The following is an 8525-nucleotide window of genomic DNA, read 5'->3' on the forward strand; positions in this document are numbered from 1 at the left end:
GAGTCTGTTAGGTAGAGGAGGGGATTTGTCAGGTTCAGAAGAATCAGGAGAGGGATAAGGTAGTTCTTGGGGTGGAGGTGCCTGCGTAGGTGGATAGGGAGGTGGAGGATTAAGGAGGGTTAGGGAAACTTGGTCCTCAGGGAGGACTGGCTTTTACTTCTTCTCAGGGGCAGACTGAAGGGGCAGGAGGGAAGAAGTAAGACTCAGGGGAGCAGAAGGGACAGGAGACCCCTGGTCAGTCTCTTCAGTTCCCCTAGGAGGTAGGAACAGCCGTGCCCAAGATGTGGGGTTCCGGGCCAAGTCTTCCCAGGTGACTATGTAGGCCACCTGGTCTGGATGTCTGTGTGGTCTTGGGTGGAAAATGTATTCCTTAACCTGCAAGATAGTAGCAAGGTCAAAAGTCCCATCCCTTGGCCATCTTTTTTCAAAAGAGGGCCATGCAGAGGAACAGAGACTCTGCCACTTCTTCTGGACCTCCAATGATAAGTTGTGGGCCCTCTCCATGACTTCCTTAGTGTTCCAGAGTTAAGCTTAAGGGGTAGTTAGCGATTGACCCATAGTGGAGGTCACAGACAGGAGAGGGGGCGAGTAAGAAAGAAAGTGAGAATATGCCACTCCAAATAATAATGACCAGTGGGTGTGCTTATGAACAAGTACGTAACGTTGCCCAGTTTTTCTTCTGCGGGGGACATGAATTTATCTGGGATTCACGCCTGGGACCCCCTTATCCTCTCACGGGAGTCATTTGGCGGCGAGCGCCCTGTGGCTCTTACTAGCTCGACCCGTGCCCATGGGGCTTTCTCAGTGGCCGGAGAGAGGGATGGGGAAGGAGATACAGAAAAACCATCTTGTCTCCACCCGTGCGGGCAGTTGGGGTCCGCTAAGAGGGCTAAGAGCCTTTGGCTTACATCAGGGAGTAGCCCTGACCAGAAAACCTCAATTGCTCTTTTGCCTTTAATAGCCTGATGGGTCCTGAAAAGAGAGCATATAGAGAGATGTCCCTTGGGCAGTGTAAAAGGGGAGAGGAGGATCGCCCCAGGGGTATAGGGAGTATGGAGAGATAGTTTAAGGTTATTTGGCAGTAAGAACCACATCGGGAGGTCTTTGTCTGGAACAAAGAATGAATGGCATTCCCTACATCAGGATTCAGTTATATGTTGTCAGTGCAGTCATTGGCTGGAAACAAGTCAGGCCAGTGAGCATAGACTGGGAATGAATGTCTTACAAGAACCAAACCCAAGACAGGCTGGCATGGTGAAGTAATTAAGAGATCTCAAATGTTCATTCATTTAGAAGCAGCCTGCCATTGCAAACTATATAAAGGCCAACAGTTTGGCCTACCTGCACAGTTAGCACGGGCTCTTCCTTACTCCATAGTAACTAAGAGGCTGGACCACAAAGAACTACTCTGGTGTATTGTACCTCAAGGTCATGTGAGTTAGCTTCCTGTCAGTTATATATCTTCTGGCAGTAGCTGATATTTGGACTGTAGGACCCCCAGGCTGGGGTACCCAACGTCCATGGGAGGCCGTACCCCAATAACTCAGTCCTCAGATCAGGAGATGCAACAAGCAAGAGGATTTAATCGTTTGCGCAGATGGGCCCCTGCCTCACTCAGAGAGAGAGAGAGAGAGCAGCAGCCCGAGCTCAGCTTACAGGTGACTTTTAAAGGCAAAAACCACAAACTACAACTGGCAGCAGTGGGAGGGGGGCCAGCAGCAACCAGCAGCAGTGGGGGGGGGAAGTTTCAGGTGATGTCCGGCTTGTGTACGGAGCATGAAAAGGTCAGCTCTTTCTCAGCAGTTAGAATTATTTTACTTCTTACTTCCTTGTTCTGAATATTCTTCTTTGGTCTGGGGGACTTGATTTGAATCCACTTTAACCTGGGGGGCTTTAGTTTGATTCCATCACCCTAACTCCATTTCCAGGGGATCTGATATCCTCTTCTGGCCTCCGAGGGCATTGCACACATGGCTGCACTTACATACATGCAGTCAAAACACTCATACATGTAAAATAAAGATAAATAAATAAATAATATTGTCTTAAACCCTTCTTTTTTTTCAGTCTTTTTGGAAACAGGGTCTCCCTGTAGCCCCAGCTGGCCTGGAACTCCCTATGTAGACCAGGCTGGCCTTGAACTCACAGAGATCCACCTGCCTCTGCCTCCCAAGTGCTGGGATTAAAGGTGTGCACCACCACACTCAGCTTGTTTTAAAGCTTTCTAAGATTTCCCTTATCAAGTAAGTTTCAAGGTCACTACCATAGCCTATTAGACTCTGTAGTCTGATCATTCTTTGTTTTTAAATTTTATTTTTATTTTATGTGTATGAGTGTTATGCCTGCATGTATGTAAGTGCACCTGTGTCGTGCAGAGCCTGCGGAGGACAGAAGAGAGCATCAGATCTCCTGGAACTGGAGTTATGGTTGGTTGTTAGCTGTTATGTGGGTGCTGGGATTCAAATGGGGTCCTCTGCAAGAGCAGCCAGTGCTCTTAACTGCTGAGCCATCTCTCTAGCCCTCTGATCAACTCTTTATGTACATTTTTTCTTCTGAAGGCCTCCCATCAATCACATTCAGCTCTTCCTACATGTACTGAATACTTGTCTTAAGGATTCAGAAATGTGTTGTCATGCAGATCTATGAAAGACCAACTTGGAAAGAGGAGGGTTTGTTTTTCTCAGAGTTTCAGAAGGTCTAGTCCATGGTTGCTTGGCCCCATGAGCTTGGGCATCATGGCAGCAGGAGCCTTCATCTCTAGAGAGGAAGCAGAGAGAAAGAGAGACATGTAGGGATGCAGATGAGGTGTGCTACCAGGGACCCACCTTCCACCAGCCAGGCACCACCTCTCAGTTTCTATCACTGGTTGGGGGAGCAAGCATCCAACACAGAAGCTCTGGAAAACTTTTCATATTCAAATCCTAAACAGCCATGTTAACTGTTTGTCCTTGCATATGGCAAAACTCCTTGTGTCTGGTAAACATTCTACATTTTGGTGGGGAGGAATGATTGGTTGACAGTATCTGTTTTTTTATTGTTTGTTTTTTGTCTTTTTTGAGACAGGGTCTCCTTGTAGCCCCAGCTGTCCTGGAACTCACTATGTAGACCAGGCTGGCCTCAAACTCACAAAGATCTGCCTGCCTCTGCCTCCCAAGTGCTGGGATTAAAGGTGTGCACCACCACGCCCAGCGACAGTATCTGCTAATATACAGCTCAGCTGTGCATCTTTGGAGCAAACCAGTGTGGATAAGACTGAAATTAGTCATCTCTCTACATGTCTCATTTCCTATTCATCCAAAACTTCTGCGGTTCTCAGAAGATCTGTCTCCAGCTGCACTGTCTCTAAGACTCTGATGGATCCTGCATTGTTCTAACTTGCTCACACAGTTGTTTTAAAATGGATAAGAACAAGAAACGTTGACTTGGTGCCAAAGTGGATGATGGAAAAGGAAGCACGTATTAGCCAGTTCAAAAGATTTCTCATGCTTTGATTTTCTCCGGCAGGCTTGTGAAATAAACTCTGAGCACTCAACGGATAAATTTTAAATCAAATTATTCTTGTGCATCATGATAACTACTTCATAAATACAATTTGCTAGTATCAGCCGCAATATCTACAAACTTTAGATCTTCACATAAAACACAGGTTGTCACACATGGTTTCAATCAAACCACCTGCACATGTCCGAGAAAGACCCCCCCCCCCAAAAAAAAAAAGAATTGCTTGGATCTCCTGTCACTCAGGGTTGTTTTATTCTTCGTTTGGCATAACTACAAATAGCCACTCTCAGACACACCCCAAGCCAGGAAATGTCTCTCTACATTTCTTGCTTCAGAGTCTTGAAACACAGGGTGACAGCTTCCACAGAGTGAGGAGCTTCTCACTGGATCACTGCCAGCATCCCAGGGAGGAGATTCAAGGAGCCGAGAAGATGGAGAGATGAAAGTCCACAAAAGAGAAGACAGGTTAGGTTTGTTGCTTAGCCTTCCCCTGACTCAGCAAGAGGAACTGATTGAGGCAGGATGTAGTGGTTTCCTAGTAGTGCCCAGTACCAATTTTCTTTTTTTTCTTTTTCTTTTCTTTTCTTTTTGGTCTTTTTGGGACAGGGTCTCCCTGTAGCCCTAACTGTCCTGGAACTCCTATGTAGACCAGACTGGCCTTGAACACACAGAGATCTGTCTGCCTCTGCCTTCCGAGTGCTGGGATTAAAGGCATGTGCTACCATGCCTGGCTTTTTTTTTTTGGTTTTTTGAGACAGGGTCCCCCTGTAGTCCCAGCTGACCAGAACTCATTATGTAGACCAGGCTGGCCTTGAACTCACAACAATCCACCTGCCTCTGCCTCCCAAGTGCTGGGACTAAAGGCATGTGCCACCACACCCAGCCTGGTTTTTGTTTTTTGTTTTTTGGGTTTTTTTTTTTTGGTCTTTTTGGAATAGTCCCATTTTCATAAAATTTAATTAAATATTTGCAAAATTAACTATGTCAACTTAAAGTGATTTTGATTTAAATGTTATCATTAGTCATAATGTATGTTTTGTTTACTTTAATAGAAGATTTGACTATTTTAGAAGACAACTTATGGAAAATCTATGCCAATAATTTTAATTAATTTATTTACAGTGCTGGGGACCTCACTGAAACTTATGAAAGTTTCTACCAACTAAACTACATTCCCAGCCCTCATTTTAATTTGCATTGTTTATATAATATATTCAAATGTTATATTCTATAAATACAATTATATTTTATTTTTTAATTTTTATTACATTTGTTAATTTTTTAAATGTGTGTGTGTGTGCATGCACATGGGAGTGGGCAAAGAGCAACTTGTGAGAATCCTTTCTCTCCTCCCACCATGTGGATCCTAGGGATCAAACTCTGAGCATCAAGCTGGGTACAAGTGCCTTTGCCTCCTAAGGCATCTCCCTGGCTCCAATCACATTTTATTTTTAACCCTGCTAGCCAAATATGGCCATCTGTTTTTTGTGTATGTGTAAATAAATTTTATTGGAAAACAGTCATACTGTGTGTTCATTTATATGTTGTGTGTAGGTGTTATGTTACAAGGATAGAGTTGAATAACTTTTTTTTTTTAATTTATTACCCTGGAACTGGAGTTACAGACAGTTGTTAGCTGCCATGTGGGTGCTGGGATTTGAACCCGGGTCTTCTGCAAGAACAACTAGTGTTCTTAAACTACTGAGCCATCTCTCCAGCCCATCTTTCTAAAAAATATTTTATTCCCAGCACCCACCTGGCAGCTATGAACTGTCCTTTAACTCCAGTTCCAGGGGAATCTTAAGCCCACTTCTGACCTCCACGGCATTACACGACATGGGTGCACTCACATACAAGCAGACGATACACACAAAATAAAAATAATAAAATACTTTAAAAAATAGATTTTAGCCAGGCGTGGTGGCGCATGCCTTTCATCCCAGCACTCGGGAGGTAGAGGCAGGCAGATCTCTGTGAGTTCGAGGCCAGCCTGGTCTCCATAATGAATCCAGGACGCTCGGGCTACAGGGCGACCCTGTCTCAAAAAGACCAAAAAAAAAAAAAAAAAACCCAAAAAAATATGTATATTATAGCCTAGCTGGGTGTGGTGGTGCACACCTGTAGTCCCAGCACTTGGGAGGCAGAGGCAGGTGGACCTCTGTGAGTTCAAGGCCAGCCTGGTCTACATAGTGAGTTCCAGGACAGCTGGGGCTACAGGGAGACCCTCTCTCAAAAAGACAAAAAAATATATTTTTTTAAATTTATTTTTATTTTATGTATGAGTGTTATGCCTGCATGTGTGTAAGTGCACCCGTGTCATGCAATGCTTGCAGATTCTTCTGAAACTGGAGTTACAGATGGTTGTTAGCTGCCATGTGGGTACTGGAAATTGAACCCAGGTCCTCTCTAAGAGCAGTCAGTGCTCCTAACCACTGAGCCATCTCTCCAGCCCGAGTTGAATAACTTTTACAGAAAACAAATGACTGGCAAAAACTTAACATTTTTATAATCTGGTACTTTACAGAGAAGATTTGCCAACATATGTTTAAGGCAGTTATTGCCAATAGGACATAAATTATGTAAATATGTTTATTGTATCGATACCACTTTGCTGAAAGGAATATAAGAAAAACAGATTTTCTGGAACACACACAGCATTTTATAATTTATATTTTTACCCATCCAAACATCACTGGCTTCTCAACAGAGCCCCCAGACATGTGCACCGATAATTAAATTTCATCATATTTAATAGTCTGCCAACTTCCACTCTATACAAGTCAGAATTTCCACATATTTTTCAATTTTGTATTTATGGAAGAACATTTTTCAACATGTGTCAGGTTTTATTTACTCTTGCCATAGACTCCAAATATAGGGAAGGCCTGCCAGTGCACTTAGAAGTGCGCTAAGTTCTGCTGTTTTGAGGCCTGGCTGTGGATGCTAGGGAAGATGGTTGGTTCCTCATGGAATACCAGAGCATAACACACCTCAGTCTGGCTCAGATTTAGTGGCCTCTAGGGCATACAGACAGATACATATCTGGAAGGACTTCTCTCCCTTCCGGCAACTAAGTAGAACCAGTCCAGAGCTTCTAGGGAGCATAGGAGGCTCTGGCTCCAGAAGAGGGTTCCCACAGGACTTGAAGCATATAGCAAGCAAGAGGCAACAATCCTGGCCCCACCACCAGCTTTGTGAGTGCTCCAACAGCTGTGGTGTAAACAGTATTGTTTATCTGAAGTTCATGTACAAGTAAGCAACCTGTATTTTATCTAGCAACAATCTCTAGATCAACTGGCCATGCCAAGATGAGCCTTATCTGTACTATAGTTTCAAGAACACAGAGAAGGTATCCTTCCCACCACACCCTCACCCCTATAGATAGCTCTGCCCTATGCTAATCACTCTGCTCTCTGTGAACCCATTTTGCCTTGAGACCACAAGCTGTTGGAAGGTGGGACAGTAAGGAAATCACATGTGGGCAACAGAGCAACGTACCACTGACACTTGGGACTGGATGATTCCAAATGTGCCCCATACCTTCTATAATTTTATTTTAATTTTTAAAATACTTTATTCATTATTTTTATTTTATGTGTATGAGTATATCACCTGCACGTATGTAAGCACACCCATGCCATGCAATGTCTTCAGAGGTCAGAAGAAGGCATTGGATTGCCCTAGAACTGGAGTTACAGATGGTTATTGGCCACCATGTGGGCGCTGGGAATCAAACCCTGGTCCTCTGCAAAAGCAGCCAGTGCTCTTAACAACTGAGCCATCTCTTGAGCCCCTGTTCTTTTAATTTTTAAGTTAAGACAAAGCACTTAATTTGTTATCAGTGACACATATGATCTCAGATGCTGTACAGAAAACAAGGTCTGAATCTAAGAAGAATGTCATGTGAGGAAATCACCACTGTCACAGGTTCCATCGCATCTTCTCCATGCCAAGTACTACTCTAAGCACTTTGTTCTAGTTTGTCTCTCTGTTGCTATGAAAAAACACTCTGACCATTACCAACTTGGGGAGGAAAGGGTTTATTTGTCTTACATCTCCCAGGTCACAGTTCATCAGGCAGCCCAAGGTAGGAATTCAGGACAGGAACCTGGGGGTGATAGGTAGAGAGCGGGCGGGAGCGAGCGGTGCGGATGGAGGAAGGCACCGAGGCACAGATGGAATTCTCAGTGGGATACAGATTTATTTCGCATGGGACACCTTTCCCTCAGGGAAGGGAAAGATGTCAGGGAAAGATGTCCGGGAAGGGAAGGGTGTTGGCGAAAGGAAAGATGTCCGGGAAAGATGTCCGCCCACGGGTTGTGAGCTGGGACTTTATATATGGGGGCTTTAGGGTGTGGAAGGGGGGAATGTTTGGGGGAGAAATCAGGGAGGGGGAAGCAGGAAAAGCAGGTAGGATTAGGGTGTGGAAGTGTTTACTTTTTCCCTCTTAAGATGAGAGAAAAACAGCTTCTAAAATCTCTGGTTAACAGGTAGAATCTGCTTATCTTATCTTTGGAGATCAGAGGAGAGGCAGGCTGCTTCTCAGCAGAGTTTGTTTCCTTGACTCCAAAGGTCAAGGTGAGGTCCCTGTTGGGGAGGGGGGAAACTGCTGCTGTTCGGAACCCTAACAGGGGGCAGGAGCTGAAGCACAGGCCATGGAGGAACATTACTTACTGGCTTGCTACCCTGGCCCCTGCTCAGCCTGCTTTTATTTTTTTTTAATTTTTTTGGTCTTTTTGAGACAGGGTCCCTCTGTAGCCCCAGCTGTCCTGGAACTCACTATGTAGACCAAGCTGGCCTTGAACTCACAGAGATCTGCCTGCCTCTGCCTCCCAAATGCTGGGATTAAAGGCGTGTGCCACCACGCCCGGCCAGCCTGCTTTCTTATGCAACACAGGCCCACCTGCCCAGGGCTGGCACCACCCACAGTGGGCTGGGCTCTCTCATATCACTCATCAAGAAGATGCCCCACAGACATGGCCACAGGCCAGTCCAATGAAGGCAAGTCCCCAAATGAAGCACTC

The sequence above is a fragment of the Nannospalax galili genome, unplaced genomic scaffold, assembly GCF_000622305.1.
Source record: "Nannospalax galili isolate Female #2095 unplaced genomic scaffold, S.galili_v1.0 scaffold1255, whole genome shotgun sequence".
In the NCBI taxonomy this organism is placed as follows: domain Eukaryota; kingdom Metazoa; phylum Chordata; class Mammalia; order Rodentia; family Spalacidae; genus Nannospalax; species Nannospalax galili.